Consider the following 26,413-nt stretch of genomic DNA (forward strand, 5'->3'; position numbering starts at 1 on the left):
GAGATTTGTGGTAATGAGGTGCCATAGCCTGATAGCACTGGATATTAGTTATTTTGAGTTTCACTTATTGAAATTTGTTGAATGGGATTTGTGATAATGGGGTAGCATATTCTGACAGCACTGATTGCCCTCTACTGGTGAGGATGGGTACTGCTTTTGATTGGCCAGTAGTTATTTGGAACTTGACATATTCAAACCTGTTTAATGGGATTTGTGGTAATAGGGTGGCATAGCCTGATAGCACTGGGTGCTGTCTACTGGTGAGGATGAGTACAGCTGTTGATTGGTCAGTATTTTTTGGAACTTAATATATTCACATGGGATTTGTGATAATGGGGTATCTTATTCTGATTGCCCCCTTCTGATGAGGATGGGGACTGGCCAGTAATTATTTTGAGCTTAACATATTCAAATCCATTTAATGGGATTTGTGGTACTGAGGTGGCATAGCCTGATAGCACTTGATATTAGCTATTTTGAGTTTAACATATCCAAATCTGTTTAATCTGCAGTGCGTTGGTGCCCTGCCTGGGATTTGTTCCTGCCTTGTGCCCTGTGTTGGATGGGATTGGCTCCAGCAGACCCCCGTGACCCTGTAGTTAGGATATAGCGGGTTGGAAAATAACTGACTGACTGAATCTGTTTAATGGGATTTGTATTAATGGGGTAGCAAATTCTGATTGCACTGACTGCCCTCTACTGGTAATGATGGGTACTGCGGTTGATTGGCTAATAGTTGTTTTGAGCTTAACATATTCAAATCGGTTTAATGGGATTTCTGATAACGGGGTAGCTTCTTCTGATAGCACTGAGCATCCTCTAAATGCTGAAGATGGGTACTGCTGTTGATTGGCCAGTAGTTATTTTGAGTTTAACATATTCAAATTTGTTGAATGGGATTTGTGATAATGGGGTAGCATATTCTGACAGCACTGACTGCCCTCTACTGGTAATGATGGGTACTGCGGATGATTGGCCAATAGTTGTTTTGAGCTTAACATATTCAAATCGGTTTAATGGGATTTCTGATAACGGGGTAGCTTATTCTGATAGCACTGGGTGCCCTCTACTGGTGAGGATGACCACTGCTGTTGATTGGTCAGTAGTTACTTGGAACTTAATATATTCAAATAGGATTTGTGATAACGGGGTAGCTTATTCTGATAGTACTGAGCATCCTCTACTGCTGAAGATGGGTACTGCTGTTGATTTGCCAGTAGTTATTTTGAGCTTAACATTGTGAGGGATGGCCGGCCGAATATTCTGGTCCACACCTCCAGGCCGCTAGATGGAGTCCTCCCAGCAGCATGGAAGGTCCCCAAATTCCAGCAGGGCATTTTGGACGGTGTAGTTTTTATAAACAACCTTCCCTGATACCATGGGGGCCACCAGGAGCCACTGTAGGGAGGCTTACAGAGTGCTACCTGCCCTATAACCCGGAAGTGCGTCATAATCACATGACCGGAAGGAACGACGTGCTTCCGGGTTGAAGAAAAGGACTTTTAATCTGACCCGGAAGTGATAAGGAATCATGGACTGTAGGATTGGAACCACTTCCAGGTCAGGGAATATAAAAGGACTCTAGGAAAGCCCAGATGGTGAGCTGAGCTGGGTGGAAGGGTGGCAACGCGTCTGGGAGAGGAGGATTGGTGAATTGATTATTGTATTGAGTATTTATTTGTATGAGTAGTGTGGAGTGGAGGGTGCTTTGTGCACACGATTATTATAAAATAAATAATAATTGGAATTTTACTTGGTGTTTGGAGTGGTACCTGAGGGTTCAAGGGAGCTCTAGCGCCCCCTACTGCTACAACATATTCAAATCTGTTCAATGGGATTTGTGATAATGGGATAGTTTATTCTGATAGCACTTGGTGCCCTCTGCTGGTGAGGATGACCACTGCTGTTGATTGGCCAGTAGGTACTTGGAACTTAATATTTTCAAATGGGATCTGTGATAATGGGTTAACTTATTCTGGTTAGCACTGGGTGCCCCCTACTGGTGAGGATGGGTACTGCTGTTGATTGGCCAGAAGTTATTTTGAGCCTAACATATACAATCCTACTTAATGGGATTTGTGGTAATGGGGTGGGCATTGGGCAGTCTGGCCACCAGTCCATCACAGGACCACCAACACGCCAGAATGAACTAATCACACCGATGCACGCATGCTTGCTATGTCAGATTTACAGCATCAGGCAGATCTCATTTACACCAGGACTATTTTCATTATTGCATTATTATTATTACTTGTATTATTAAAGGGCGCTGAGATACTGCTGGACTGGTGCACACAGTTGTCATATTTTCAGGATCACTCCGCTTCACTCCCACATTCCTTTATCCTCGTGTTCATCAGTCAATTCCCACACTGGCTCACGTCTGAACTCCTGGCCGGCTCCTGGAGACCCTCGGCAGTGCGCACATGTAATTAACTGTAATCAGATGTGCTCGTCGCCTAATGAGAGGGGGCAGACATGACTGATGCTCTGCAGACATTCGGCTGACTTTTTTATTTGTCGTCATAAAAGAGACAGGAGAAGGACATGGGGTGGGGGGGGACCCATAAGTCACAGGCCTCATTATCCCCTGTTATCGTGAGTACATCGGTAGATTTTGTGTGTCGAATAAATAATCTTTAAGAGCCCCCTGAGGTCAAAAAAAAAAAAAAAAATCACTGTACTTCACATTAAGGAGGAATTAATGGAGACGCCCGTTTTGAAATGAAATGCACTGCATGGTAGAGGGAATTGCATCCGGAATGTTCCATCCCAAGACGAAATCAGGACTCCGTGTGGTTTGACAATGATTGTCACATCTACCGAATGAGCACGTCATGAGTTCCACTTAACCTGGTTGATCCCTATAGTGAAGGCTAGGCGCCACAGAGCCCCAAATCCTAAGCACAAACACCCAAAAACAGTCCCGGGTTCAAATCAAAGGGGCGTTCATTAACAAAACACCTCGTATTAACAACTAAGCAGAGTGTTTCTTCTTCCTTCTCTCTCTCCCGCTCCCTTCACCGACCTGCTGCTCCTCCAGTCGAGTGTTGCAGGTCTCCACTCCCAGCTCTGACTCACCTGGACAAGGCAGTGTCGTCCCTTTTATTGAGGACCTGGGGGTACTTCCGGTGCCAGGGCTCTGCCCATTAGAACTTCTTCCAGGTCATACAGAAATCCCAAATTACTAACTCCCTGCAGCACCTTCTTGCTGCACCTACAGACCCCAACAGGCCTGTGCTAATGGACTACAATTCCCAGCATTCCCTGCTAGTGTCCGAACAGGTATCGCTATCCAGGGCTGGTGCCATCTAGTGTCCTGGGGGGAATAATAAGCCCCTGAAGAAAGAGAGAGTCCCCTCCCTGTCCTTTCCTTAGATATCCCAGCCAGGGAAGGTATTGTGAATACATCTGGTCTACCTGGGGCCTCCCGTCCAGCCAGAGGTGTGACCAGAACATCATGTGTGGGTGGGCATTTGGCTTGTCTCTTTAAAAAATATCCATCCATCCATCCATCCATCCATCCATCCATCCATCCATCCATCCATCCCCATTTTTGTAGGGAGGTCAAATAACAATAACAACATAGTTTTATATAACATATAAAAGCAAAAATTGTGGCATAAATCATAACCTATTGTTTAATAAAATCAACAGAGGCAATGGAACTTGTATTATTATTTTTTCTGAACAAATATAGAACTACATCTACAAGGTAAATATCAATAAAGTCAAATGTATACAACATATGAGAGCAAGAACAGAAACGTGGCTCATTGTAGTCATGGGAGGCTATAGGACATCAGTTTCCAGCGTTTAACCTGGATATTATCTACAGGACCAGTCTGCGGTTACTCTTGGCAAATTCTGAAATAAATTCATTCACGTCTAGATTTTCTGTTATGTTTCTCTCGTGTGCCAGAATGACTAAATTTCTCTTCCTTGAAGGCAGCATTGTTTGGCGGAGTGGAGTGAGAATGCGGTTCAAAGTAGAGAAAGAACTTTCACATGCAGCTGAAGACACACCAATGATGAGTGCCGTGATGCAGACATGGCTCTGACGTGCGGGATACCAGACGCGTGTTTGTGGAAGCCGCCACCGTCTTTTTCTAGAGCTTTTTTCCAATTAGTGTAGCCGTGTTTGGTGAATATGTCCTCACGGTCTTGAATTGGAAACACTAAATATGTGGCAGGCAAAGCAAAAGCTGCCATCACGGACAACAGAATATTCAAGCCATGGTCGAGACTGATGCCAGCTTGCACTAAAACATCTGAGTGTCTTTCCGAATGCGCGCTTGGGATAATTAATTAAAATGGGCTGGGATGGGCTATCCATATTTAAGTGCAGGCAGACCGGACTGTATATTTTGTTGAAGGCAGAGGCTTGGAGTACCCAACACGGGTGCAGAGCTGAAGGATTGTGTAGGCTTATCTACATCTTTTGGAGTTTCAGTTCCCGACGTGGGTGCTCTGTGCTCCGTGTTGGTAGCAGCGGTGCTGGGCTCAGCCGTGGAGCCAGCAGCTTGCGGTGGGACAGAGGTTGAAGATGTCTGCTTTTTAATAAGCCACCTATGCATAGCCTTTGGTGTTACCAGCCAGAAAATAAAAGAAGAATGGAACATATACGCGATTTTAATTAAAGAATGGGGTCAACAAGTTCAAAACGTGCTGCAAAATTGTGCGGCGAATTGAACTGTGAGCAGCGCGGTGCCTGTCTAGTGGAGGAGACACTGCTGGATACGCCGCAAATTCAAACGGGCCGATTGGAAAGCAACTCAGTTTTGAAAATCAAATGTTATTCTTCTCCAGAGTTTTCATTGGACAAACAGAGCATTTCGCAGGGGGGGCACGGCTTGTCTCTGGGGGGGCAGTGCCCACCCCAGCCTCCCCTGTGGTCACGCCTCTGCCATCCAGGCCAGGAACAACAACAACAACTGCGGCAACAACAGCATATTGATTTATTTTTTGTATACTCCAAAAATCACACAAGGAGTGCTGCAGTGGGCTTTAATAGGTCCTGTCCTTTAACAGTCCCCCCCAACCTTGACTGTCTAAGGCAGGGGTCTCCAACTCCAGTCCTGGAGAGCTACTGTGGCTGCAGGTTTGCATTCCAACTCCTTTCTTAATTAGTGACCCGTTTGTGCTGCTAATTAACTATTTCCCTTTATTTTAATTGACTTTTCTTGAGACTCTGACCTCTGAACGGCACCTAAACATAAATCTGATGTGACGTGAGCCAACAGATGAGCAACTAAGTCGGGGCCTCAAACTCCAACCTTCATTCAGTTTCTTAATTTGAAGCCAATTCTCGTTGCTATTTAAACCCATTTTTTAATTCCATGGCACTCCTTCTGCATTGGCAGACATTTCCAAAACTGCTGATTTTCTTTCTTAAGAGCGCTGGCTGTCCAAACATTCTGTGGACCTGAGCAGATTGATATTATTGAGGCCTTCACCTTTCTTTATTTTCAGTTATTGTGTGATGGACGCAGGTTGATGTTTATGTGTTGGTACGTTTTGTGTCTTAATATCATCCATCCATCCATTCATCCATTATAGATAGATAGATAGATAGATAGATAGATAGATAGATAGATAGATAGATAGATAGATAGATAGATAGATAGATAGATAGATAGATAGATAGATAGATAGATAGATAATGTGAAAGGCACTATATAATAGATAGATAGATAGATAGATAGATAGATAGATAGATAGATAGATAGATAGATAGATAGATAGATAGATAGATAGATAGATGTGAAAGGCACTATATAATAGATAGATAGATAGATAGATAGATAGATAGATAGATAGATAGATAGATAGATAGATAGATAGATGTGAAAGGCACTATATAATAGATAGATAGATAGATAGATAGATAGATAGATAGATAGATAGATAGATAGATAGATAGATAGATAGATAGATAGATAGATAGATAGATAGATAGATAGATAGATAGATAGATAGATAATGTGAAAGGCACTATATAATAGATAGATAGATAGATAGATAGATAGATAGATAGATAGATAGATAGATAGATAGATAGATAGATAGATAGATAGATAGATAGATAGATAGATAGATAGATAGATAGATAGATGGATACTTTATTAATCCCAAGGAGAAATTCACATACTCCAGGTATAACAGACAGACAATAACTTTGTATAATTTCAACATTTACCCCCCTGAGTGGAATTGAAGAGTTACATAGTGTGATGGAGGAAGTCTGTCAGTGGAGGAGGACGGTGACAGCAGTCTGTCGCTGAAGCTGCTCCTCTGTCTGGAGATGATCCTGTTCAGTGGATGCAGTGGATTCTCCATGATTGACAGGAGTCTGCTCAGCGCCCGTCGCTCTGCCACGGATGTCAAACTGTCCAGCTCTGTGCCTACAATAGAGCCTGCCTTCCTCACCAGTTTGTCCATGCGTGAGGCGTCCCTCTTCTTTATGCTGCCTCCCCAGCTCACCACTGTGTAGAAGAGGGCGCTCGCCACAACCGTCTGATAGAACAGTGGTCCCCAACCTTTTTGACAGCAAGGACCACTTTATTAGATGCAAATTTTTCCATGGACCGGTCGGGGGGGTTGGTGGGGGGGGGCAGTTTTATACACAATTTACATAACATTTCTATTATTATTAAAGTTATTAAGCAGTTCGCATACGTTTGCAACCTGAGATTTTTCTTCTTTTTTTGCATATAACAAAGACATATGCTTTACATTTGCCATTCCAACAGATTGCACATCACAAACATTAACACTGCAATCTTTTTTTCGTGTCTGCCGTTTCTATAGGAGGGTGACAATGAGTTAAATTCCAATGGATGTTTTTCAAATGTTGACAAGCAATAAGCAAAAGGAATCAATGAAAACCACAGACAACAAAAACAGCAAAAAAAAAAAAACTGTACGAGGAAAGTTCGAAGAAAGAGATTTTTTTTACAATGTTTCTGTTTGGAGATCGTTGTGCAAACGTGTACAACTGAGCTGCGACCACAGATCTAACTGCTCTGTGGATGATTCGTTCAAGCATTTCAAGGTCACTTCATTGTAATGAAAGCATCTGCTGAATGTACTTCGTAGTAACGCGATTTCTATAGACTCGTGTCATATGGGGAAACTGTCGGGACCGTAACAATACTTTGTTGTAATAGTCTCTCACCTCGGTCTCTCTCCTCTCTCTGCACCGCTGCAAAGCCTGCGCCCGCCAAGCGTTCTGAAAAGTCTGAGTGAGTCTCCGTTGCCGGCAGTTCTCTCGCGGCCCGGCTGTCAGACGGGTGCGGACCGGTAGTGGGCCGCGGACTGGGGGTTGGGGACCCCTGTGATAGAACATCTGTAGCATCTTATTGCAGATGTTGAAGGACGCCAGCCTTCTAAGGAAGTATAGTCGGCTCTGTCCTCTCTTGCACAGAGCATCAGTATTGGCAGTCCAGTCCAGTTTATCATCCAGCTGCACTCCCAGGTATTTATAGATCTACACCCTCTGCACACAGTCACCTCTGATGATCACGGGGTCCATGAGGGGCCTTAGTCTCCTAAAATCCACCACCAGCTCCTTGGTTTTACTGGTGTTCAGGTGTAAGTGGTTTGAGTCGCACCATTTAACAAAGTCCTTGATTAGGTTCCTATACTCCTCCTCCTGCCCACTCCTGATGCAGCCCATGATAGCAGTGTTGTCAGCGAACTTTTGCACATGGCAGGACTCCGAGTTGTATTGGAAGTCTATCTACTGTAGAAAGTACAGTCCCTTGTGGCGCTCCTGTGCTGCTGACCACAATGTCAGACGTGCAGTTCCCAAGACGCACATACTGAAGTCTGTCTGTAAGATAGTCCACGATCCATGCCACCAGGTATGACTCTACTCCCATTTCTGTCAGCTTGTCCCTAAGGAGCAGAGGTTGGATTGTGTTGGGTCCTTAACACTCAAGGACACCGAACAATAGACAAAACACAGATTATAAACAAAAGTAAAATACAAAAGTTAAAATCAGACAGAACAATTGTAATCAATGAGTTTTAAGTTTAGATTTGAAAAGTGAGAATGATTCAATATTTCTAAGCTCAGACGGTAGCGAGTTCCAGAGCAACTGAATGCTGTGCCCCCCATGGTGGTAAGACGGGACAGTCAAGTGGATGGAGGAAGAGGATCTGAGGGTACAGGAGGGAATGGCAACATGGAGGAGGTCAGACAGATATGGAGGGGCGAGGTTGTGAAGAGCCTTAGAAGTTAGTAATAGAATTTTGAATTGAATTCGGAACTGAACTGGAAGCCAATGAAGCTGCTGCAAGGCAGGAGTGATATGGTGAGTAGAGGGGGTCCAAGTAATGATGAGGGTGGGCAGCTGAATTCTGGACAACAACAACAACAACAACAACAACATTTATTTATATAGCACATTTTCATACAAAAAGTAGCTGCTTTACATAATGAAGAGAAGAAAAATAAAAGACAAAATAAGAAATTAAAATAAGACAACATTAGTTAACATAGAAAGGAGTAAGGTCCGATGGCCAGGGGGGACAGAAAAAACAAAAAAAAACTCCAGAAGGCTGGAGAAAAAAATAAAATCTGTAGGGGTTCCAGGCCACGAGACCACCCAGTCCCCTCTGGGCATTCTACCTAACATAAATGAAATAGTCCTCTTTGTAGTTAGGGTTCTCACGGAGTCACTTGATGCCGATGGTCATACAGACTTCTGGCTTTTAATCCATCCATCATTGTTGGAACATCATGGTGCTTTGGGTAGATGGTGGTGGTGCACGCCACCACCAACAGGACACCAAAAAAGGAAACAGAAGAGAGAGTAGGGGTTAGTACAGATTTTGAATGAATAGTTATTATAATGAATTGGATATACAGAGTATCAGGAATAAATTACAGTGAAGTTATGAGAAGGCCATGTTAAAGTAATGTGTTTTCAGTAGTTTTTTAAAGTGCTCCACTGTATTAGCCTGGCGAATTCCTACTGGCAGGCTATTCCAGATTTTAGGTGCATAACAGCAGAAGGCCGCCCGCCTCACCACTTCTTTTAAGTTTTGCTCTTGGAATTCTAAGGAGACACTCATTTGAGGATCTGAGGTTACGATTTGGAATATAAGGTGTCAGACATTCCGATATATAAGCCGGGGCGAGATTATTTAAAGCTTTATAAACCATAAGCAGAATTTTAAAGTCAATTCTGAATGACATAGGTAACCAGTGTAGTGACATCAAAACTGGAGAAATGTGTTCGGATTTTCTTTTCCTGGTAAGGATTCTAGCAGCTGCGTTCTGCACTAGTTGCAAACGATTGATGTCTTTTTTGGGTAGACCTGAGAGGAGTGCGTTACAGTAATCTAGCCGACTGAAAACAAACGCATGAACTAATTTCTCTGCATCTTTCATTGATATAAGAGGTCTAACTTTTGCTATGTTTCTTAGGTGAAAAAATGCTGTCCTAGTGATCTGATTAATATGCGATTTAAAATTCAGATTACAATCAACGGTTACCCCTAAGCTTTTTACCTCCGATTTGACTTTTAATCCTAATGCATCCAGTTTATTTCTAATAGCCTCATTGTATCCATTATTGCCAATCACTAAGATTTTGTTTTTTTCTTTATTTAATTTGAGAAAGTTACTATTCATCCATTCTGAGATACAAGTTAGACATTGTGTTAGCGAATCAAGAGATTTGGGGTCATCAGGTGCTATTGATAAATACAGCTGTGTGTCATCAGCATAGCTGTGGTAGCTCACGTTGTGCCCTGAGATAATCTGACCTAATGGAAGCATGTAGATTGAGAAGAGCAGCGGACCCAGGATAGAGCCTTGTGGAACACCATATAGAATATCATGTGTCTTTGAGTTATAATTACCACAACTAACAAAGAATTTTCTCCCTGCCAGGTAGGATTCAAACCAATTTAAGACACTGCCAGAGAGGCCCACCCATTGACTAAGGCGATTCTTAAGAATATTATGATCTATGGTGTCAAATGCGGCACTCATATCTAAGAGGATGAGAACAGATAAATGGCTCTGTCTGCATTTACCTGCAAGTCATTTACTAATGGACCAGTTGAAGCTTATAAAGAGATTTGCGAGAAAGACGAAAGAAAAGGGAATTGCAATAATCCAGATGAGAAGTGACACGGCTACAAGGATAGCAGTGGTGTGGGGCGAATACGATTAATGTTACACAAGTGGAAATATGAAGACAAGGAGATGTTATTGATGTGGGACTGAAAGGATAAAGAACTGTCAAGGATGACACCTGTGGGGAAGGAGAGACGGAGAAATTATCAATAACAAATGAAAAATGAAAAACATTTTGGATAATGTTGATTTTGTACCAATGAGGAGAACCTCCGTTTTGTCAACTTATTATTTAATTTAAGAAAATTTGAAGAAAACCAGGATTTGATTTCTGCTATGCAATCAATAAGCGAGGAGGGTGGAAAGGAAGCAGTAGGTGTGCTAGTGAGATAGAGCTGGGGGTCATCGGCATAACAGTGGAAGCTAATGTTATATTTGTGAAAGATATTACCAAGGGGAAGGAGGTAAATAATGAAAAGGAGGGGACCCAGGACAGAGCCCACCTGAAGTAACAGCGGTGGGTTGGGATGTGAAAGTTTTAAACTGAACAAACTGAGTGCGGCCTGAAAGGTAGGATTTGAACCAATCTAGTGGAGTGTGGGTAATGCCAATCGCAGATAATCTATTGAGAAGAGTCGTGTGACAAATGGTGTCAAAGGCTGCACTCAGATCAAGGAGGATGAGAATAGGAATTAAACCAGAATTTTTATATAAGTGCTGTTTCTGTACCGTGGAGTGGGACAAAAACCAGACTGGAACTGTTCATACAGATTATTTTGAGATAAATGAAGTTGAACAGCCACTATTTTTTCAAGAATTTTGGAAATGAAGGGTAGATTAGAAATAGGAACGGAAATTACTGAAATTAGTGGGATCGGCACCAGGTTTTTTTCAGTATTGGGGTTATTGCAGCAGTTTTAAAAGATGAAGGAACAGCACCAGTAGTGAGAGAAGAGTGGATTATAGTAGAGATGAGGGGGACCAGAGAGGGGAGGCAGGCTTTGACCAGAACTGTAAGGAGGGGGTCCAGTTGACAAGTGGATGGCTTAGACTTACAGACAAGATCTAGCAGCAAAGTCCGGTCGCTAATAAAGAAAGGAGTTAGAATGAAAACCTGCAGACACAGTAGCTCTCCGGGACTATAGTTGGAGACCCCTGCTCTAAGGTCTATAGGGGGGTTTGCTTTTTGGATCTAAATTTTATGCCAACCCGGGACCTTCCTCATCGTGTGACATTGCCCACCACACTGGTGAAAAACCCCATTGGCTGATGGGTACCCTTGAGCAGTATGACCAGTCCTGTCTGTGCTCAGAAATGTCTTGAGGGTGAAGCCCCCATCTCTATTGCTACCTCACCAACATTTTCAAACCCGCTTAACTTCAAGGTGGCTGGGGGCCATTTAGGACTGGGCAGTTTGCTTGGTTTTCAAGCCCTTGTATGCCACGTGTTATTTAGTAGTCTACACGTGCAGCTTGTCGAGTTTTATGAGTGGGTGGGCTGTGGTTCGTTGTTATTTAAGGGTCTGTCCTGATATGTACTTTATGTTTGATTGTCATTTTGGAGTGATTATTCTTCATATTTTTATGTTTTTGTTTGGCTCATAATGTTGTATTGTCTCTTTTAAATGTGTCTCCATTCCCTGTGGTTTGTGGGTGGAGCCCCCAGGAGGCGGGGCCACCATTATGTCACGAGCGTTGGCTCCTAGTTCTAGTCAGAAGTGAGAGCCGCCAGTCGAGTTGTGCAGTGGTTGGAGTTTTACTGTAAGTGCTGTTATTCCTCTGGATTGTCTGTTTTTATTAATTCAATTTTTGCTCTATTATTGGATGTCTCTTTTGGTTTCTGTATTGGGATTCATTTCATACTTAACTCCTTTTCTGTCTATATTTTCTCTTTTCAGCCTTTTTGGTTGTATTTTTCTATTCTTTCTAATAAATCCTTTATTTGCCTTTTTTGGTGTACAAGTGGAAGTTTAATGGGCGTCCTTCTTCATGAGGGGCTTTTAGACCAATTTGGAGATATTTTAGTTTCTTTTCGAAGCTAAAATCCCTTTGGCGCCTGCAATGAGTGGAGCTGGAATCAGGCATCAGGGCCGGGACAAGGGTGAGGCAGACGGGTGAACAATGGGAAAGGGCGGCAAATTGATGAAAAATGAAAATGAATAAATTGCAAAAGAAAAAGCCAAATGTATGTTGTAATGATCGTCAGATATCTTAAGCAAAATGAAGATTTGCATCGGACCCTGTCGCTCGATACACTCGTTTCCTCATATGATATAAGGAGTAACAGATATTAGAACATTAGAACACTCTAGACGAGAACAGGCCATTCAGCCCAACAAAGCTTGCCAGTCCTCTCCACTTATTTCTTCCAAAAAAACATCAAGTCGAGTTTTGAAAGTCCCCAACATCTTACTGTCTACCACACTACTTGGTCGTTTATTCCAAGTGTCTATCGTTCTTTGTGTAAAGAAAAACTTCCTTATGTTTGTGTGAAATTTCCCCTTCACAAGTTTACAACTGTGTCCCCGTGTTCTTGATGAACTCATTTTAAAGTCACCATCTCAATTCACTGGACTAATTCCCTTCATAATTTTAAACACTTCAGTCAGGTCTCCTCTTCATCTTCTTTATCTTAAACTGTAAAGCAGGGGTGTCGAACTCCAGTCCTGGAGGGCCGCAGTGGCTGCAGCTTTTCATTGTAACCCTTGTCCTAATCAGTGAGTAATTTTCAATGCTAATTAACTTCTTTTCCCTTCATTTCAATAGCCCTGTTTTTAAGGATTCAGTCCTCTGAATTGATTTGTTTCTTCATTAAACGGCAGCCAAACAGAAATGAGACCTGAAACGAGCTAACAGATTACCAGCTAAACTGGGATTTCAAACTCCAACCAATTTCATTCCAAACAGTCTCTTAATGAGAAGCTGATTCTTGCTGTTAATTAAGCCCGTTATTTAATTCAATGGCTTGTTGCTGCTCTCATTCTGCCACAGCAGACATTTCCAAATCTGTTGATTTTTCTGTTTTTTCTGTCGTATGGTGGCTTGTTTGATGTCTCATTATTGTTTGGCTACTAATTAAGGAAAAAGAGACAATTAAGGGGCCTGAGTCACGTTAATTAAAACTAAAGCAAAAGAAGTTAATCCATCCATCCATCCATTGTCTCCCGCTTATCCGAGGTCGGGTCGCGGGGGCAGCAGCTTGAGCAGAGATGCCCAGACTTCCCTCTCCCCGGCCACTTCTTCTAGCTCTTCCGGGAGAATCCCAAGGCGTTCCCAGGCCAGTCGAGAGACATAGTCCCTCCAGCGTGTCCTGGGTCTTCCCCGGGGCCTCCTCCCGGTTAGACGTGCCCGGAACACCTCACCAGGGAGGCGTCCAGGAGGCATCCTGATCAGATGCCCGAGCCACCTCATCTGACTCTTCTCGATGCGGAGGAGCAGCGGCTCTACTCTGAGCTCCTCCCGGATGACTGAGCTTCTCACCCTATCTTTAAGGGAAAGCCCAGACACCCTGCGGAGGAAACTCATTTCAGCCGCTTGTATTCGCGATCTCGTTCTTTCGGTCACTACATAGTTCATGACCATAGGTGAGGGTAGGAACATACAGTAGATCGACTGGTAAACTGAGAGCTTCGCCTTGCGGCTCAGCTCCTTTTTCACCACGACAGACCGATGCAGAGCCCGCATTACTGCGGATGCCGCACCGATCCGCCTGTCGATCTCACGCTCCATTCTTCCCTCACTTGTGAGCAAGACCCCGAGATACTTGAACTCCTCCACTTGGGGCAGGATCTCGCTACCAACCCTGAGAGGGCACTCCACCCTTTTCCGGCTGAGGACCATGGTCTCGGATTTGGAGGTGCTGATTCTCATCCCAGCCGCTTCACACTCGGCTGCAAACCGATCCAGAGAGAGCTGAAGATCACGGCCTGATGAAGCAAACAGGACAACATCATCTGCAAAAAGCAGTGACCCAATCCTGAGCCCACCAAACCGGACCCCCTCAACGCCCTGGCTGCGCCTATAAATTCTGTCCATAAAAGTTATGAACAGAATCGGTGACAAAGAGCAGCCCTGGCGGAGTCCAACTCTCACTGGAAATGGGTTTGACTTTCTGCTGGCAATGCGGACCAAGCTCTGGCACCGATCGTACAGGGACTGAACAGCCACTTATCGTGGTGGAGGGGTTTGCGTGTCCCAATGATCCTAGGAGCTCTGTTGTCCGGGGCTTTATGCCCCTAGTAGGGCCACCCAAGGCAAAATGGTCCTAGGTGAGGGATGAGACAAAGTGCGGTTCAACACAACCTCCTATGATGAAAGAAGTTAATTAGCAGTAAAAACAGCTCACTAATGAAGAAGATGGTTAGAATAAAAACATGCAGCCACTGCGGCCCTCAAGGACCGGAGTTCAACACCTGTGCTGTAAAAGCTCAGCTCTTTTAATCTTTCCTCATAACTCATCCCCTGTAGCCCCGGAATCAGCCTCGTCGCTCTTCTCTGGACCTTCTCTAGTGCTGCTATGTCCTTTTTAAAGCCTGGAGACTAAAACTGCACACAGGACTCCAGAAGAAGCCTCACCAGTGTCTTATAAAGCTTGAGCAGAACCTCCTGTGACTTGTACTCCACACATCAAGGCGCTATATAACCTGACAATCTGTTAGCCTTCTTAATGGCTTCTGAACATTGTTAGGAAGTCGATAGCTTAGAGTCCACTATGACTCCTAAAACCTTCTCATAAGTTGTACTCTCGATTTTCCGACCGCCCATTGTGTATTCACACCTAACATTTTTACTTCCTATGTGTAATACTTTAAATTTACTGACATTAGATTTCATCTGCTGCCACAAATCTGCCCAAGCCTGTCTGCTGTCCAAGTCCTTCTGTGATGATATAACGGATTCCAAATGATCTGCCTGTCTATCTGTCTACTTATCTGTTTACTTATCTTGGTATCATCAGCAAACTTAACCAGCTTATTACTTATATTCCTATCTAATTGGAACTGGAAAAAATCAAATTCTCAGTTAGAGGATCTGTATAGAATTTTTTCAAAACCTGGCAGGATCTAATCAATATTATTTTAGAATAAGAGAAATAACTATTACCGCATTTATTTCCCTTCTCCATTTTTTATTTACCTATATATACTGTATTTCTTACTTTCTTTTGTTTATTGTTGCCTTATTAAAAAGCCCTAAGCAATTCTCCTTTGGCTAAGCTCTCCTTCTCAGGGGTGGGGTTTGATTTGTCTTCAAATTTTTTTTTTTATAAATTGATCTATTTATATGGAATGATTGCAATAAAATTAATAAATAAAATTAAATATATATATATATATATATTCCTATCTAAATCATTTCTATATATTAAAAATATCAGTGCCCCCAGCACTGCCCCCTGCTGGTCACCACTCTTAACATCGGCCAGTTCTGATGAGGTTCCTCACACCATCACCCTCTGCTTCCTGTGTCTGAGCCAATTCTGCACCCATCTAAAAACATCACCCCGAACTGCCACTTCTTTTAATTTGATGCCCACCCTCTCATGTGGCACCTTATCAAATGCTTTCTGAAAGTCAAGATAAATAATCTCATCTGCTCCACTCTGGTCAAATCCTTTTGTTTCCTCCACATAGAATTCCAGCATGTTAGTAAAACACGACCTCCCTTTTCTGACCCCACACTGACTGTTCATTAAAACTCCTGTCCTTGACAGGTGTTGCTCAATCTTATCCTTAATAATTCCTCCCATTAATTTTCCTGTGATGCATGTTAAGCTTACTGGCCTGTAGTTGCTTGGATCTGCCCAGTCACCCTTTTTATATAACAGGATGATATCTGCCATTTTCCAGTCCTTCAGAATCTCCCCAATGTGCAATGACTTTTTAAAAATATGTGTCAAGGGTTTATATCTGTACTCACTATCCTCCTTAAGAACTCGAGGGTAAATATTATCTGGTCCTGGTGATTTGTTTGATTTCAGCTTATTTAATCTAAGCAGCACTTTTCTCTCTACAATTCCCAAACCCCTCAGCACCTCCTTAGTAGTCCCTGTTACCTCTGGCAGGTTATCCACTTGCTCACTTGTAAACACCTCAGAAAAATGTAAGTTTAGGACAAAGAAATATCCCTTCAGGCGATATTGTGGACGACCAAGTCTGGTAGGAGGACCCCAGCTGCCTAGTGCAGGCATCATGTTGCCATGACAACCAAGGGGAACGGTGGAGCGAGAAAAGAGAGAAAAAGAAAGGGGAGAGAAGCAGAAGGCAAGGAGCTCGGCTGTCTACGCCTAAGAAAGCAGCAGGATCAGACTTCACCCCGGGACGTCTACTATTTGTGGGGTGGAGGGGGGGGGCACCCGGGGGGGAGGGGGGCACCCAGAAGTTGGAAACAGTGAGGCGAATCCCTGAGGGGGAAGGGGTTGCGGTATATGGACCTGTGTTTCTCTGGTTGCTCCCGCTTGGTAATAAACATCCCTTTATTTGAACCCAGGACTGCATTGGTGTGTTCGTATTTGGGGTTTGGGGCTCACTGGCACCCCCTAGCCTTCACTATATATATATACTATATATGCTATAACTAACCTATATATATGACCTACGTATAATTGTAAACCCTAATTGTATATGATGTTTATAGCTCCCCTGGATGGCTCAGTATTTAGTGTCATTAATTATTATTTGCCTGAGGAGCACATTTTGTCATTATAGTCAAGTGGGTTTAGAAAATGCTCATGTGCATTAAATGACTAATTAGAAGATTAAATAATTTATTTTATTTAAATGTAATTATGCATGATTGTTAGTTTGACAAATTAATGAATCACATTAATCAATATCAATAGCTACGCGATTAAAAATGTATGGCAGGACTTCTCCAGCTCGAGTCAGCTGTTCTTTATTTGGGCTTTTCAGATGTCTCCGTCTTTCAGCGCTAAAAGACAAGCAGGGCTGCCATAAATAAAAAATAAGTCACATTGGCAAGCAGTGCAGAGTTGAAAAGCGAGATATAAATCACAATTCTGAAGGGCTGCGGACCGGCGTTTCTTCATCGTGGGACCTAAAGGCTTCATCCTCGTCGTTTAGGACATCCTTTCATTTCATTGATCCAATGGCTTTGTTCATTTGCATTCAGTTCCCAGCATTACTGAGTAGACCCCAAAAGATTGTCTCCCTTTGGAATGAATACTTTCTATGGGATTCAATACCATTAAACAGTCCAATTTTTTGCGAATGAGATTAGTCGGTACAAAATAATTTAAGATGACGGTTCAAAAAACGAGTCCACCCCAATGGAGGTCTTAGGAATACCATTTGATAAAGTGCTAATTAACAGGAATTCAATAACAGACGAGTCTAATCAATCATCACTCAGATGACCACCAGATGGGTGGGGGGTCTTTAACAAATAAATTGAATCAGGTTAGATCAGGTTGGGAATTCTGCACTGGAACAGCGCGTTGCCACACCCACCACACAACAAAACAGCTCGGGATCCTGGTTAGCAGACCCCATGGAAATGATCCTCTATCTGCCGCAGCCAAGTGTTACATGGGTGTCTCCTTGGCCTGGTCCAGCCACTCAACAATGTGGACCCTGCGAGTTGGATCATCCTCGGGTAATCGCGTTACATGGCCGTAGTGCCGTAATCGATGCTCACAATGAATTCTGGACTCCATGAGCAACACAAAGTCAAACCAGTGGATTCTCCAAAGAGGCCCACATGAAGGAGTCCAGTCTTCATCTCAGGTCACTGGGTAGTGTCCAGACTCTGTTTCCGTGTCTCACAACCAGGAAGCTCCAGGGCTCTAAAGACTTGGACCTTCATTCTTTAGGACTGATGACGGGAGCGCCACACACACCTTTGCAGCGACCTCATGACCCCCCCATGCTCTCCCAGTCCATCTATTAACTTCATAGGAAGAGTCACCCAAGACATGAATGTCACCACCGGGGTAAGTAAACCTCTCAACGAGGCTGTCACTCTCTCTGCAGACAGACACGCTGCTGATGGCCATGTCCAAGAGGTCATCAAAGGCCTGGATCTTTGGTTTTTATCAGGACCCTCACAAGCTCAGACCCTCAAACTCCTCACTCAGTCTCTCGAAAGCCCCCATTGAAGATCACAGCATCGTCAGACACTTCAAGATCCATGAATCTCTCTTCACCAACAGATGCCCCGCAGCCGCTGGACCCCATGAACCTGCCCAACAGCCACTCCATGCAAACATTGACCAGAGTAGGAGCAGAACAGACCCCTGACAGACCCCAGAATCAACTGGGAAAAACGAAGAGGTTCTGCCTCCACTCTGCACAGCACTCACAGTACCTGTGTACAGGCCGCTCATGAGGGGATCCCGCGAACCCTCACGATGTCCCACAGGGCACCTCGATCAACTGTGTCGAACGCTTTATGAAAATCAACAAAGGCTGCAAAGAAACTCAGCCAATATTTGCGTTTGCACTCCATGAGAACCCTCAGTGCCAGGATGCGGTCCATGGTAGACTTCTTAGGCGTTAAACCAGACTGCTCTGGTCTCTGGTAGGTGAGCAAGTGATCATGGATCCTATTGAGGACCACCCTAGCAGGCACCTTACCTGGCACCGAGAGCAGTGTTATCCCCATGTAGTTACCACAATCCAAGCGAGCACCCTTCCCTTTCCAGATAGGGACGACAAGTCCCGTTTTCCAGTCAGCTGGGTTGATGCCAGTCCCATTGAATGCTGACAATAATGGCACCACAAGGACGAGAAATGTCACAAAACTTGAGAAAGTCAGTTCTACACAAAAAGGTCAAAAGCTACAAGAGAATGAGCACTAGAAAGCCTGTTTAGCATTTCCAGGCAGTGGCGTAGCTAGGGGGTGGAAAGGGGGGACATCTGTCCCCGGGCGCAGCATCCAGGGGGTGCCGAATTGATGCTCCCCATTGCATTTTGGCAAACAGGAGGGGGCGCGAAATCTATAGTTGTCCCCGGGTGCTGAAAACCCTAGCTACGCCTGTTTCCTGGGCCCATGTTGACAAAGGTGACAACTATTGGGACTCCATACTTTGGAGTGATGAGACAATATTTTTGAAACTGATGGCATCCAAACTGCAAGGGCGAGGAGTACAATGAATAAGGCATGGTGCCCACAGTAAAGCATGGAGGTGGCAGTGCCCCGCTGTGGAGTTGTACGAGTGCTGCAGTTGTTGGAGAGTTGCTCTTCATTGATGGCCTCAAGAAATCACAGCTGTACTGCGAAGAAACTGAAGGAGAAAATGCCACCATCTCTTTGTGCTCTGGGTTATTGGGCACTCTAATGACCCAAAACATACATCCAAGGCCACTGCTGCATTTCGGAGCAAGAAGAGGGTGAAGGTGATTCAGTGGCCACCCAAACATGTCACCCGACCTCAACCCAAGGAGAACACCTATGGGGAGTTCTGAAATGCCAGGTGGAGCATCACCCTCAGTTCAAGAATGGAGAAAGACAGAGGTGGCAGTGAGTTACCATCTGGTTCATCCCACTTCTGGAAGAGTTGGTGGAGTTATATTAGAAAATATTAGATTTTGGAGGAATTCATTGTGTTGCGGTGTGAAATTCTGCATACCAGTTGATAAAATTTTGAATGTGTTTATCTGTAAGTTAGACAAAGCAAATGTAATATTAGTGTTATATAATTGATAGGAACTGCGATGGTTTGATATTTGGCTAAACCACCCCCCAACTCCCCTTTTAGGACTGAGTCATTGTCATTTTAGGGGAAGGTCAGGGGATATACCTCAAACCAGTTTGGCCAGTGATTCTCTGCAGGTCCCTCTCAATCAAACTCCACTGGAAAGCCAGACTGACTAGCTGGCATGCATCAGCTTAACAAATGGTATTGGGGTGGGGGGGCAAGTGTGAAGGTATTGTGTGCCCCCATTGGTCTGAAGTACGGCTGTTTGGGATTGGTTTGAATCAGAGGGCCATTCTGTGGCGACCTATTGGTGTAAGGATTTGGACAAAGAATGCATAAATGTGGTTGCTTTACCCCTCCCTCTCTCTTACACCATCACGATGAAGAAGCATCTCACACACCATGGACTGAAATGAAGAGCACACTGTAAAGCACAACTCGGCAGCCATATTGAGACAGACACGTTGACTAAAAATGATGCCTTAACTGGAGACATTTAAATAACTAACAAGTCTGTGTGCCGCCTGGAACTACAAATCAGCATTTATCAGGTTGTATGGTTGCCAGTGTTCACTTGTAATTTGTTTATTGTTATTGTTTATGAATATTATCAATAATGCATTATTTAAAGTGTAACTTAACTCTTTTAGGGGAGATGTTGACTTTTGTTGTTACGTTAGAAGTGTTCCCTCTTTGCTCGGAGGAGTGTCAGACTCTTTGACTCAGCATCTAATCCCTGTTGTGCGTGTTTGTGAGTTATGAAACGTAAAAAAAACGCAAGGTGGCATCGACATCTCATGAGGGAGCGAAGTGAGTAAAGAAAACTAAAAACTCAGCAGACGATGTTTTGAGTCGGACTCTTAATTGTTTCAGAATCTAATTTTGTTGAGAATGATCAGGAGATCGAGCAGGAGGGTGAGGAACTGGCATCAGCTGGTCGCCCCAGCAGATCGGTTGCCTACTGCGAGGTCTGCCAGGGAAGAATACCTAGACATTGATCCGTGGAAGCCAAACTGGCTTACCGGACTTCACAAGACGGCACGGCTTGCTGTTGGACACGACAGATTACCAGCCCCTGGACTACTTCAGGCTGTTCTTTCCTGAGGCAGACAAGACAAACAGATAGATAGATAGATAGATAGATAGATAGATAGATAGATAGATAGATAGATAGATAGATAGATAGATAGATAGATAGATAGATAGATAGATAGATAGATAGATAGATAGATAGATAGATAGATAGATAGATAGATAGATAGATTCATTGAAGCAGGCTGTCCATCAAATTGAACTGAACTGGAGAGATTTTGTATGAAGAATGGTCACCAATACCTCCAAAAGGAGGCTCAAATAAGTATTGATGTCATATCTCTGTTGGGGTGCCCACATTTATGCACCTGTCTAATTTTGTGATGATGCATATTGCATATTTTCTGTTAATCCAATAAATTTAATGTCACTGCTGAAATCCTACTGTTTCCATAAGGCATGTCAGATATTAAAAGGAAGTTGCTACTTTCAAAGCTCAGCCAATGAGAAACTGAAATCCAAAGAATTAAGAGGGGTTCCCAAACTTTTTCATATGACTGTATACAATGTGGCGGATGGCTGGGGATCCTGCCCAGCTGGGATGCCTGGAAGGACTGGGAGAGGGACAATACATAACCTCGGGCCACGAGAGGGTAGCTGCCCTGGTCTGCATCGGGGCCACGGGATCAGAGCTTAGAAGTTCAGCCCTGTAGGGACCTGTGGCCATTGCCGTGGGGTGCTCGGACGATTACAGAGTCAAGTACTACAGCACTTCCGCCACACCAGGAAGTGCTGCCAGAAGATTGTTACAGATCACCTGGTGCACATCTGGAGCATTATAAAAGGGGCCGCCTCACTCCATTAGGAGAGCTGGAGTCGGGAGGAAGAGGACGGAGCTTGCGAGGAGAGGAGTAGAGGCAGCAGAAGAATCAGGAGAAGACAGAAAAGAAGGAACTGTAAGCAAATTGTTGCTGTTAGAACCTTGTGTGGTGTTGCAAATTGGAAGAAGAATATTAAACGTGTGTTTTTTCCCACCCTGTGGGGTCCAGTGGCTGTGGGGCATTTGTTGGTAAAGAAAGATTCACGGATCTTGACTTTGCTGACGATGCTGTGATCTTTGCAGAGTCAATGGAGGCTCTGATTGTTGGTCTTGAGAGACTAAGTGAGGGGTCTGAGTGTCTGGGCTTGTGAGTGCCCTGATAAATACCAAGAGCCAGGCCTTTAGTGACCTCGTGGGCACGGCCATCAGCAGTGTGTCTGTTTGCGGAGAGAGTGTCGACCTCATTGAGAGGTTTACTTACCTCAGCAGTGACATTCATGTGTCTGGTGACTCTTCCTATGAAGTCAGTAGACGGATTGGGAGACTTGGGAGGTCATGAGGTCACTGGAAGGGGTGTGTGGTGCTCCTGATATCTATGCAAAGGACGAAGGTCCAAGTCTTTATCCAGTGACCTGAGATGAAGACTGGACTCCCTTGGTACTGTGTCTCTCCGGAAAATCTTTGGGTACCGTTGGTTTGACTTTGTGTTGCTCATGGAGTCCCGAATGAGGCACATGACCTGCATTGTGAGGGAGCGTCAGTTACGGCACTACGGCCATGTGGCGCTATTCCCAGAGGGTGATCTAGCTCATAAGATCCTCATTGTTGGGGACCTGAGTGGCTGGACAAGACCAGGGGGTCGCCCACGTAACACCTGGCTGCAGCAGATAGAGGGTCATTTCCGGAGGGTGGGACTGGACCGCGTGTCTGCCTTGGGGGTTGCCAACTGGGATCCGAGCTGTTTTGTCGTGTAGTGGGTGTGGCAACGCACTGTACCAGTGCATGCTCCCCAACTTGACTTGACTTGTGTTTTTTGGATATCTGGTGTCTGTCTGTGTTCGGGGGCTGATCTTCCACAATTGCTCTACCAAAACAAAATACTTTGTGTGTGGTCATTTTCGCAACACCTCATTTGAATACAATGTATTATTTTCTTATCCTAATGGTCCTTATTTTGTGGTGATCTGACAGAGTGGTTTCAAATCCTGGTAGGAGTTCGACAAGGGTGCAATTCATCTCTGTAACTGCTAAATTTACCTTTAGAGGCAATGATCATAGTGGCACTGGAGAGGGTTGAAGCTGGAGTGCCACTAGACGGACAAAACTGTGAATAAGCTACGCTCAGCAGATGAAACTGATTTAATTGTAAAACATCTGAGGAGGTTCAGGATTGGACAGAAAAAGTTGATAAAAAAGATTTGGATTGAAAAACTCAAACCTGCAGAAAACCAAAACAATCAGAATTGGAAAACATCAAGAGGTGCTAAACGTCAAAATTGACAGACACGATATCGAACAAGTAACTGAATTTGTGTATCTGGGAGGATTCAAAACTGAAGATGGACAAACAAGGAACGACGTGAGGCGCAGAACAGGCTTGGCTTCAGCCGCAGTTGGAAAATTGACCAGGAGATGTCTTAGGCAGATCCTGCCATTTGCCCTGGAGTGGAGAGACGTCAAGGGTGGACAAGGCAAGCACAGGAGTGCCCCAAGGATCGGTGCTGGGCCTTCTCCTCTTCTCCCTATACCCCCCTCACTAGGCCTTCTTATCAGTGCTATTCCAGTGATACTCAGCTGTAACCGTCGCTCCCTCCAGAGGACCACATGCTATCAGCGAGAATTGTAACTCACTTATGTTTTGGCCTGAACTCGTCCCTTTGATGATCAGTTTGGTAACCTTGTCCAGCAACACTTGTTCACAAATAATCCCCAAGACTGATATGTACTTGATTACGTAAAGCATGAAATGAAGTTGTTAAGGAAATAGTAAAGCAGAAAAGAACTTTAATTGAATTGAACTTTATTTGGACACTTCACAAGAATGGACGAGAAAAGACTGCCATCTGAAAGCATCATACAGAAATGTGGAAGAAGGTAGAAGCAGAGAACAAAAGAGAAGGAGATGGATTGATAATATCAAAGAAGGATGTGAATATCAAAGGTAGGATTTCAGAACTGCTGTTGGCATTATGCTTACTTATCTGAGCTTATTTACAAATCTGACCGCCCATTGAGATCTCACAATGTTAGCATACTTATGATCCCAAGGATTAAAAAAATAACAGTGGGAGGTTGAGCTTTTAGTTACAGGGTCCCTAAACTCTGGACTAGTCTGCCTGTACTATAAGAGGTGACCCGTTAGTCTCAGCTTTCAAATCCCTGCTGACGACTCACAACTTTAGTGTAGAATACCCTGACTAGAGCTGCCGATTAACTGTGCAGACTGCATCTCTGTGGTTAGTCATTAGTACTAAAATATAAGTCATAGAATTTTAAAACATGGTTACTAACGCTCCACTGTTCTGTTTGTCTTCTCGTTATACTCATGTGGCACATGCCACTCCTCTAATGCCAAGCTGCTGTCCTGCATATGGAAAAGTCACCTCAGATAAAGAAGCGTTGGAATCATTGGATTGAAGGAATCCCTCATCAGATTGGATGGCCAGTAAAGACTCCACTATAGAAATCCTTACACCATCCTAGCTGGTAGAATTTCACCAGTCCAAAAAAAAAAAAAAACTGTTATAGTGTGTATTGTGGAAGATTAATGGTATAATTCTAAACTGGCCCATACTACTCTTTAAACTGAAACATTCTGCTGTTTTAATTTAGAAGCTCAACTTTTAACCCTGACTTATAAAAGCTAAATAATAATCACTACATAAAGATTGTGATTAGCGTTAGCCCCAGCTCAGCTTGGTGCAGAAAACGGACCCCTGAGAAGTGACATTGTGAGAGCAGAGATAGTTTGAAAATGAGACAGTTTAATTAGCATATTCAATAAACACTAGGGCTATAAAAATGGTAACTGGACTGCTCTGGGGAGAAACAATTAATATCTTAGTCTCTCCAGCTAGTAAGTGTGTTTAAAAAGCAGCTGCTGCAATATTAGATAGATAGATAGATAGATAGATAGATAGATAGATAGATAGATAGATAGATAGATAGATAGATAGATAGATAGATAGATAGATAGATAGATAGATAGATAGATAGATAGATATGAAAGGCACTATATGATAAATGATGATTTCAGAGATAATTGTGGGTTCTTCTTTTTGCGTGGAGGGGTACCAACAAATCTGTCCACATGTGGACAACAGAAATTTGTTTGTCTGAGTGTCCGAGTTCATCAAAGCTCAACACTGTTTTAAAGTGAAATCTCCATTGTTTGCTGACATCTTCATTTCAACCCTACACTGAAAGACAATTGGTGACATTTGGGTCAGAGACATGTAGGACAATGAGCTTTGATGTGATAGAGGGTCAGGTTATTCAGGAAAAAGTATCAGATAGGGAATACCATAGATCATGGGTCACCAACTCTGGTCCTGAAGGGCCACAGTGGCTGCAGGTTTTCATTCTAAACCTTTTCTTAATTTGTGACCTGTTTTTGCTGCTAATTAACTTCTTTGGAATTAATTTTATTTGACTTGCTCTTGAAGATTTAGACCCCTTAATTATTTCTTTTTCCTTAATTAGCAGCTAAACGATAATGAGATACAAGATGAGCCAAAACAGGACAAGCAAACTGTGTCCATCATACAATATCTGAAAATAAAGAAAGGTGAAGCTCTCAGGAATTGTTGATCTGCTCTTAGAAAAGAGAAAATCAACAATTTTGGAAATATCTGCTATTGCACAATATACTCTCTCTTTCACCACCGCACTGCCCTCCTCCAGTCGAGTGTTGCCTTTCTACCACCCAGCTCTGACTCACCTGAATAAGGGAGTGCGGTTCCTTTCATTACAGACCCAGGAATACTTTTGGTGGATGGAAGTACCTCTGGGTCACACAGAACTTCATTATTAGAATAGGGAGCCTGTTTCCTGGAACACCCTCTTGTTGCACCCCGTGACCCAAGCAGAGCCGCCCTGCCCTGCTGGCTTCCCACTGGGTGTGAATATCTGGGACTGCTGCCATCTAGCGTGCTGGGGGAATAACAGTTCCCTAGTGATATGTCTACTTTTATAGGGGCTGTCCGTCAATGTCTGTCTTCCGGGTCTACTTCTTTTCCTGGCAAGGATGTCCATCCAGCCCATGTGGCATCTACAATAGATAGATAGATAGATAGATAGATAGATAGATAGATAGATAGATAGATAGATAGATAGATAGATAGATAGATAGATAGATAGATAGATAGATAGATAGATAGATGCAAAAGGCACTATATATAATAGATAGATAGATAGATAGATAGATAGATAGATAGATAGATAGATAGATAGATAGATAGATAGATAGATAGATAGATAGATAGATAGATAGATGCAAAAGGCACTATATAATAGATAGATAGATAGATAGATAGATAGATAGATAGATAGATAGATAGATAGATAGATAGATAGATAGATAGATAGATAGATAGATAGATAGATAGATAGATAGATAGATAGATATGCCCTGATCTGACTTAGTTGGTCTTCTGTTTGCTCACCCACTTCACATTTCATTTCTGTTTTGCTGCCATTTAAAGAAAGAAATAAAGCAATTCTGAGAAATGGTGAAGAAATTCAGGGTGAACAAATCTTAAAAAAACATCCATCCATTATCTAACCCGCTATAAACAGCATGTATATGTAAT

The sequence above is a fragment of the Erpetoichthys calabaricus genome, chromosome 2 (genome assembly GCF_900747795.2).
Source record: "Erpetoichthys calabaricus chromosome 2, fErpCal1.3, whole genome shotgun sequence".
NCBI lineage: Eukaryota > Metazoa > Chordata > Cladistia > Polypteriformes > Polypteridae > Erpetoichthys > Erpetoichthys calabaricus.